Source organism: Falco punctatus (assembly GCF_963210335.1).
Source record: "Falco punctatus genome assembly, chromosome: 3".
NCBI lineage: Eukaryota > Metazoa > Chordata > Aves > Falconiformes > Falconidae > Falco > Falco punctatus.
The window spans coordinates 95,572,825-95,582,364 of record NC_137582.1 but is presented as its reverse complement, the minus strand read 5'-3'; positions in this window follow the sequence as shown (position 1 = coordinate 95,582,364).

The following is a 9,540-nucleotide window of genomic DNA, read 5'->3' as shown; positions in this document are numbered from 1 at the left end:
AATACTCGCATTACAGGCATTTCAGATTAAGTAGTAGAACTTAGATAAGGCTCATTCCAGGACTTAGAAGTTTTACACTTGATCTAATAGGTAAAAAGATTCTGCAATGAGTATGTCTAGAGAAAGCATAGGTGTATGCCCGTGTTTGATTGTGCTTTAAATAATAATATGAAAAAGTTACATAGGATTTAGAGTGCTGTTGTACACGGAATGGTGCATCAAAACCCCTATGGCAGCATTCAAAGAATCTGTCCCACTGGAGCCCCATTAGCTATCTCTTTACAAAAAAAAAAAAAAAAAAAAAATATCCCTTTCACCCCTGTACTGCCCCCTTTATGTGCTTTTGAAAACAACAGTTGCTCGTTTTGTACTTTGCCTCAGCGGGTCTGTTTCGCCAGCCATGTCCAGAGCTACTGCGTGTTCATTCAGCTTCCATTGAGAGTAGCTGGGAGCAGAGTCCTCAGCATCACTCCAGATCAAGTTCTCTTGAGATTTATTACATTATAATACAAAATAGCTCATTATTATTTAAAGCAGTAGGCTGATTGAAGAACACACTTGGTCAAATGCAGGGTCTTCACTGGCTAATAGAGCATTTGTGATGAGGTTATGGTTTTCTCCTGCGTTCATATTGCTGGAATTTACAGCAGTTTAATTTCTCCTTTGCTTTATGAGTTAATTACCAGTGGTTTACTATAAGTGCTCAGTCTTTGACAGTTAGGTTGTGCAGCTGCATGGGGTCTGATCAGACATCTTGTACAGTGTTTCTCCTGTCGGGCAGAAAGCAACTGTTATTAACCAGCGAGGTGGCTGGCGGGATCATCGGGGTTTCGGGGTCTCAGGGAGGGACGATAAACAGGAGCCTTCTGGTCTTGTTGAGTAATTGGAGTCACTTATCTGGCTGAATTTGGGGGCTTTTGAGCCTCATTTGCTACCTAGCTGGCAAACAGATTTTATCCATTTCCTTAGGTATTTTTTTCTTTTATTTCTTTTACCAGTTGGAAATGCAAGAGCCTTTGTTTCTTACCAATAGTGTGTCTAGTTGGAAGAGTCAGTGTGTCTTTTTGTATTTTATGTTTATTGCTACTTAAAATAGCTGAGAAAATTGGCTTTTAAAGTCAGGGGCATCTACTTCTGTTGGCAAATTTGCAGGGAGCTGATGCGACCAGCTTGCTTTCACATCTTGTAAAATCCCAGCTTGAGAGAATTTTAGCTTTTCTTTCTGGTCCCCATGGGCTCTTCCCTGGAAGCCATCATCCCTATCAAAAAGAGGTTCCTGTGAGACTTCCTGAGTAGATGCAGGCTCAAAAATAGGGCTTTTCTCAAGCTTTATAATAGGATCTTATTTCAGCTGTGGGAGGATCCAAGCACCTCCTTCACAGATGTCCATCTCGGGAAAATGATCACATCTATGTATGAAATATACTACGCTTAAAAATATTGACTCTTAGCATTAATCCAAGGTGATAAAGTCTTTTGCTGATGAATACTTTACCATTAATGATGACAGTCAGTAATTTGCTCTGGTAAATTTCAGTGTAATTTACGCAGAGACCCATCAACCATTTATAAAAAGCCACCATTTTCTAGGCTGGCTTAGAAAAGGCAACATTTCCCTGTTGTGAGACTGACTCAAGAGCTGGGAGAAGTCTTGTGTTTTCCTACTAGGATGCACCACCACTTACATGGAGGAGAAAGCCAGGCTGATCAAAATGAAGAAACAGGGTAAAAAAACCCTCAAGGTTCATGAATAGTTAAGCAAGATCTGTGTTCCCAGCAGATCTTGCAGGTGAGTCCTCCCTGCTCCTGTGTCCCCCTGAGCTGGGAGGGACCTGCGAGCCCAGGGCAGAGCATCAGGACTGTGACTTGACCTTGCTTGCCCCGGGAGGAGTTGAAGGAGCTCCCACCTCAGTGTTTCTGCTGGGGAAGCCAGATCTCGTTCTTCTATGGACAACATGGTCTTTGTTTTACCTTAATTTTGAAGATGGTGCCCAGAAATGGGTGCTGGGGGTCATTAGGAGGAAACGAGCGGGTGTGTCACAGCGAGCTGCACAGCCAACACTGGTTACCAAAACCAGCCGTGTTAGTACTTTTCAAAGAATAACAGTGTTATCTGCTGGCATCTGATGTATTATTAGATTGTATAATATGTTGACAGTATTGACGAAGTCTAGTATGAGAAACAAGATTGCTGCCTTTACGCAATGGGAAGGAGTGTTGCTGGCTGGTGGTGTTAACTCTTCAAGGCAAGAGCTGCTCTGGTCTCTGCTGGAGACTCCTGGCTCCATCGTAATTTAGATCATTGTAAACACTGTGGCTGTCTACTGTTTAGGGGAGATTAATCATTTACCATTATAAGCCTGAGAATTTGTTTGAGTAATCTTCCCCTAGTTGCAGGAGTACATGATACCAAAATAATTTTCCATGATATTTCTTTCCTACGTTCTCTTGACTCTGAAGCTGGACTTGTTTCTTAACTAAGTAGCAATACTTTTAATAACTAGACTTAATTTGTTGCTTGACTGTATGCAGAGAAGAGAATCCTTTAGCTGTGGTGGTGTGGTATGTAAACAAGATACTATTACCAGTGTCAAGATGTAGAATTTAGTTTCCTTATTTATAGGAAGAACATTGTTCAAACAAATCCTACATGTAACTCCTGCAGATAGTAAATGTGAATCTGGCAGTCTACCTGTGAGTCACAGCAGATGAGGTTTCTTTTTGATGGGAAGAAATACTTTAACAAGTCTGTATCCACTCCATTCTTGCCTATAACTAGGCGGGATGAGGTACCTATCTGCAGATGGACTGTGGCGATGGAGGCGAGATTTGCATCCTTTCTTGTGACAGTTCCAATGTAAACCCATAAAGGAATTAAGAGCAAACGTGTGTTTTTCAAGTCCTGCTTAGCATCTCAAGCTTTGATCCATTCCTTTTACTTTCCTGTGGAGGAAATGCCTTTCTTTCAATTTGTTCACTTTCTGACAATCTTTCTGTTGCAAATCAATATTATTGACAGCTCTCTCCTGAGCCTAGTTGCATTTAAAAAGTAAGCTTCTATAGAAAGTTTTAGGTTTATGTCCTTTGCACAGATTCCTATAGTGAGCTGCATGGGTGCTCTGACCATGGTGTGAACTGCTTGGATGGGTGAAGGGCAGTCCTGCTGTCTCATTGTGAGCCATAATATATTTAATATGCTGCTTATTGGTAACTATTATGCAAAAACATCCTGTCAGTAAAACATCCTGTTAGTTAATGGCAAGGAAAAAAGATTAAAGGGACACTGCTGTCATTGTGAACTCCTGGTGTTTTTTATACCTGGTTGTGTAGCCGTGTAGCCTCATGATATCCTAGCAAGGAAAGGCAGAGGCTGGCCCTCAATTGTTGCCATATTTCACAGTCAGAACCTGCAGCTTAGGTAACCAGTGTCCCTTGAGAGTACAGGAAACTGAGAATAAGGTTTTTTTTCTAACCTGCTGAAAATAAGAGACCAGAGGATCACCAGGACAGAGAAAGTAGCATATGGACAAATCAAGACCCAACTTAGGGAAAAGAAGCAACCTGATGATAGCGCAGAGCTTGCATATAATAGCTTGTACATAATTATACCTATAGACATAATCTGTGCTGCATTTCTCTGGCATTTTTAACTCCCCTAAGCAACATGCAAAACTGTGTATGAAAATGTTGCAAGTATCACCCAAAGAAAGGAAAAAAATTTAAGAGCTGGGCTAGTCTTAAGATTCAGTGGGAATTCCCTAGTAGAAGCATCAGGTCATCAGATGTGCGTCATGTGCACTGTTTGTGCATCACATAATACAAAGTATTTGCCTGGCATGAACCCCAGTGGTGTCTCACTGGTGTATAACTGGTGTTGGAGAGCCTACCCTGAGTGCTCTCTGCTGAAAGGGCTCTGGATGTTGGGGAGTGTGCTCTTTACCACCTGTAAATTGCTTAGCTTGTTATGGAGGGGAAGAAGCAGGGGCGTAGGAAAAAGAGAAAAGCCTTTTGCCTTTGCTTCTATTAAGTAGTGTTGCTTGTTTAATGGATGGGTAACAGGAAAGAGTGTAAAGGGACGCCATTGTTAATGTGAACTCCTGCAGTTTTTATTATACTTGCACCCGCTATAGTTAGGGTTGAGCAGCTGTTTCCATTATGAACTCCTATTTCAGGGGTTTATAACTTGGTTGTAAAAATTTGCTCCAGGCTAAACTGTAACTTACTGGGTCTTAGCCTGGGAGAATTTTCTTAAACAAAACTTCAAAAGAAGAACTCCATCTAGTCATTGTTCTGCAAGCTTGCACAGAAGCCAAATTTTATGAAAAGCCTTGAGATCTGTTTGTAAAACTATGAGTTGATTACATTTCCCTCTGTCATAGTTGTTTTTTTTTTTTTTTTTTTTTTTTTTTTTTTTTTTACAAAAGCTGTTGGAACTGCTTTACAAAATATGGCTGAAGAATGCAAGTGACCAAGAGAGGAATGCCACAGTGACTCAGCTGATGTCCATTCAGTCTGGGAGCTGCTGGGTTATGAAAAGTTTTCCTTTGAAAAGACAGCGATGTGTTTTTGCCATAGGACAAAAGAATGCTGGATTTGCTTTTACTCATAGGATCTATGAAGGTTTAGTGCCTGTGTGTGTTGAACTGTGCCTACATAATACCAGCACTGAATTCACACTTTGTAGCATACCATTTCTGCAAAGGTCTTATAATATGTGCTTGGCCATATGTATATTTAAGTCCTCTGGGCATATTGTTTCTTTCAGAAAGATCTTAGAATGCCATCACTGGTCTGCCCATGTGTTCAGTGGCCTTTAGCTGCCTTTGAATAATGTGTTGCTGAGTTTGGTTTTTTTATATAACATACAGTCATGCTTTATAAGGACACATTTTATCTGTAAGAAGGATCGTCTCTTGACCCTTCCAGTTTGTTTCTGTGGCAGAGGATATGCATTGGAAACCGGCAGATTTCACCAAAAAACTCAGGAAAAAAAAAAGTTGCACTAAGATTATGAAAAACAAATTCTTAATACATTTAGTCTTTTGGCTTGCTAAACTACAGTTGTAAGACTTCAGGAAAATGTGAAATTCCTGCTCACAGCTTTGTGTGTATCATCTATGGTCAGATTTGCAAATATATTTGAATACATGAAACTGCAAACCAACTTCCTTCAGTTCCCAGGGGCAGGAACAAATTGTTTAGACAGATTGTCCAATGCATCTGAAGACATATCTGAATATTTCCTTCATTGGCATCATCCTTAGATGACCTGAGGAAACCTTGTGGTGACCTCTGGCCAACGCTTATGGGAATACAGATATGGACCAGAATTAAGTTTGGTACTTGGTATCAGTAATAGGCTAAAGCTTGCTTCTGTTAACACTTTTGGCTCTAGAAAACTGAATTTTAAGTATGATGCATTGCCTTTCAGGTTTTAGATGTTATTCTGAATCAAAACTGCCAAAGTAGGTAAAGATGCTTGCTTACATTTGTCCTAATCTTACGGAAATAGGTAGGGAAGGATATAAGAACCCAGGTTTCAGTTTGAGCATCTTTCATAAGAATATCTGCACTACTCAGAGCTACGTGTCCTAATTTTTCTGAGGTGTTTTTGCCACTAAGAGTGAAATTGTCCCATCCTTTGTGATGTATATGTGGTGCTCCACAGTTGTCTTCTCACCCTAGCTATTCAGCAAGGAAGCAGTCTGTGGGAATGAGTATTTGTAGATATTGGTGTTTTACAGTGTCTTGGTGTCTCCCTGTGCTGCTCCTGGTGTGGTGATGAATGAAGGCTGAACTTTGTCACTGGCTAAGCTTCTGTAACTGCATCACTCTTCCTTCAGACTGTAGTATGACAGATGTTAATTTATGGTGTCATTGTTATTTAGAAGTATGCAGAAAGCAAATAGCTAAGAATGTAAAATATGTTATGATTATAACCTGCTTAGACACCAGCATAGAAATATCATTCAAACTAAATCTGCTGATGCAAATAATTTCTTTATCCCAGAAGCAAGAGTATAAGAAAAGTGTAATGAATAAGTCTGCTTACATGAAAAATGAAGTTATCTCTTCATTCTTCTACTCAGAATCCACTTAGAAAGATGCAATCTCAAAATCTAGAGTCTATGGCTGAAGATAAGATGGCATATTCTTCTCTGGCATTGAGGAGGGTGTACCGTGAATCTGACTGCTCTCCCACAGCAACTGTGGCTGCACAGGGTAAAAACAGTTTCACACAGACAGAGCCACGAAGTCTTGCTAGGTCTAAACCGATAGTTCATTCTGTTGGAAACAAACAAATGAGCAGACCAACACAGGTGTCTGGCATTGAGAACTCCTGTCAAGGTGCCAGTTTCACTGTTTAAACCTGTAGTTCAGGTATAACAAATTGCAACATTGCAATATGCGTAAAAAAACATGTTTTGTCTATTTAAAAAATAGAGAAAAATAATTTTCTTCAGGGATGACAAAGTAGGCAGTCTCTGAATTAGGGTGTAGTGGTATGTGTAATAAGGATAGACCGCACATCAGGACCCTTTAATGAACTTTTCTCCCTGCGAACCATTGTTCTGGACTTTTTTTAAATAACTGTACTTAAATGTAGAGTAAAACTTAGGGGTCACCAGTGGATGAGTTATAGCCTATCTCATGAGGTATATATCACATGACTAAAATCAGGTAACAGTGTCCACAGATACATGGTGGACATAAGTCTGTCCTGTGATGAGAAGGGGTTTCAAGGTGTGTGCAGGAGGATGCCCTATCTCGTGGCCCATAGTCTGCATATATCTCATGGACATTCCTGCTGACAGTAGCCATGGCCAAACAAATCACCCTGCCAGGCAAGGACAAAAAAATTTGTTGGTGTTTTCATCTTAGGTCTTGTAGAAGAAAAGCCCCGCCACCTTATTTGAAAGAAATAGAAAGGAACAAATGAGATAAGGAGCGGCAGCAGGACAGACAGTAAGGGCTGATGCAGTTTTCAGCCTCGTTAGGGATTCTGAGTGCTCCTGGAGTGCCAGGTCAGGAAAACTGTGCTTTTCTGACCTGCAGTTGGGACTTCCCACGGTTACTCTGAACATATATGCACGGAAGCTGCTAAGCTAACAACATTTGGTACTGTCTCGCTTTCCTCTGGACACAGGCTCCAGAAGTGTACGTTGTCTCATGATGCCTCTTAACAGCACTTTCTATTAGATGTGCCACTGTGCTCTCCCCAGGCTTTACACTTCCGCTCCTCTGATCTTACTCCTTCCCCCCAGTCTCCCTCATCCCCTCTTCCAGCCAGATTGCCACCTCCACTGCCTCTGTTCTGCACTTGGAGTTCATCTATTAACTCAAGTAACTGCTTTGAGCATCTCCATTGCCTCACCCTTTCTCAGGTCACTGGGTTCTCCCACCATGAATCCTGCTCCCCGACGTGCTCCCATTTTCACTGCCTCTTGGATGCTCTTTCCTCTCTTGCGTTAGATTTTTGTACCTCCATTGCACTCCACCGCAGCTGCCCCTGTCCATTCCACGGTGCCTTTTTCATTAGTTCTCAACAAGGAGGCAGTGAGCTTTTATCTGCTCCCTCATTAGAAAAGCACTACTCTTTGTAAGGCCAAAAATTTGATGGGTTTCTTACTCGCATTAGCCAAATCTCCTACCCACTCTGGGTAATTCTAGGATCAAATACCTCTTATAAAAAAGATCAAGCCAACACACAGGCAAAATTATAGTGTTTTAAGTCTAAATGTAGTATTTCATGTTTAGATGATCATTTTTATTGCTCAGGTAGGGTACTGTAGAAGTGAACTCAACCCAGTTAATGACCATAAATAATAATGATGGCATTATTCTTTTGTCTTGTCCTTTGCACACACTAATCTGCTCTGACAGCCAGCTTTGCTCTTTTATTAACTCTCCGTCAGCTGTAATCAGTGATGGTGAAGTCAGGCAGCAAAATTTACATGTGCCAAGTCTCACCATTATTATTTTTTTTTCCTGAACCATTTCAGTCTTCAGTTTTGTACATCTTTGGGATGGCAGTCAGGAGACAGCATGGGTGAAAGAGGGCGCAAATGTGCTTTTTGACATGTTGGCTTACCGCACCAGACAGCATTCATAGCACCACAGGACAGTGATGCCTTTGGTTACTCTTTTCTTCCTTCCTGTCTCCTGCCTATTTTCAGGAAGAATAAATACGTAATAGGAACTGAAAGTCTAAGACACGTCCTTGAATAACTTTTAAAAAACAAAAAAAATGAGAGGATTTAGAATCCAGTGTTTATTTGTGAAGGGAAGGAAGAGCTTAATGGACCATTTTCTAGCTCTTGTGACAACGCTTCAGCCCATTTTAATGTATGATTTATGACATTTACTAACAGATTACCCAGAAGTTGATGATTAAAGTAGAAGTTTCTTTGGAGAAGGGTGATCTAACTGAGGTCGAGACCTCCTAGTGACCTTGAATGTAACTATTACCCTTCTAGGTTAGTTGCAATTGGAGATCAAAGTGTTGGTACAGGAAACATATTTGATCCTGAGGTTGTAGGATGGGGGATGTTATTTGACAGCAAGGTAGACGTGGTGGTTGGAAGGGAAATAAGTGTTTCCTTGCAGTTTCTCCTTTGCTCACAGATAAAAGACAGGATAAAACACTCAAACTGCATTTTGGGGTGTGGTATTTAAATTATTTTTCATAAGGAATTCTACATCTCACCTGAGTAAAACATCACTTCATAAACATGGGGAAACTATTCAGGCTGGTGGTTGCAACTGGCTTTTTGGATGTGGCTGCAAACTTCTTTTTCTCACCCATTTACATAGCCGAGAAACTTCACTTTATCTGCAGGAATGCTATTGTTTTAGTTTGTGTGGGTATATGTTGCAGGGAGGGAGAAGCAGCAAGAGCCTCAGTACTCGTCATGGATCACAGAGCATTTTGTAGTGTACATGTTGGTCATGTGTCAGTACACCAGTGCTTTGCTCAGACGTAAAGGAGAGGAGGGGAAAAAAATGACAATGAAAAAGCTTATTTCTGAGTGGCCATTTGTGCTGAGTGACGAAGTGATCTAGGCGTCTTTCACCTAGACTTTTTATAAGCCTTAAGGTAAGAATGGTAAACACTCCTGGTTGCTAAGTGTGCCTCATTTGCAGCTTGTGCTCATGTTTTTTAATGAAGAGACCTTTGATCTGAGCACCTCTCACCTAAGCCAGTGAAAATTGTGAGCAACATCACTCACATTAATGGAACAACTGCTTTGTACCTCTTGTGGGCAGAGAAGTTGAGCTGCTGTTTTCTACCATGGAAACACAGCTGTACTTCCAAGCATCAGGCAAGTTTCACACTGCCTCTCACAGCTTTGCTTTCCATAAGACCTCCCTTTCTCCTGGTCGTGCTGCTGTTGTCCCATCCTTAAGTGTGCTTGTATGAGGGCAAGGGGCTGCGAATCGGGAAGAGCTTGTCTCAGCAGTGCACAACCGGGCTGTGCTCCAGCTTGTCCCCTCTTATTTGTGCTGCCTCTGCAGAGGTGAGGGAAAAGCTGCAATGCC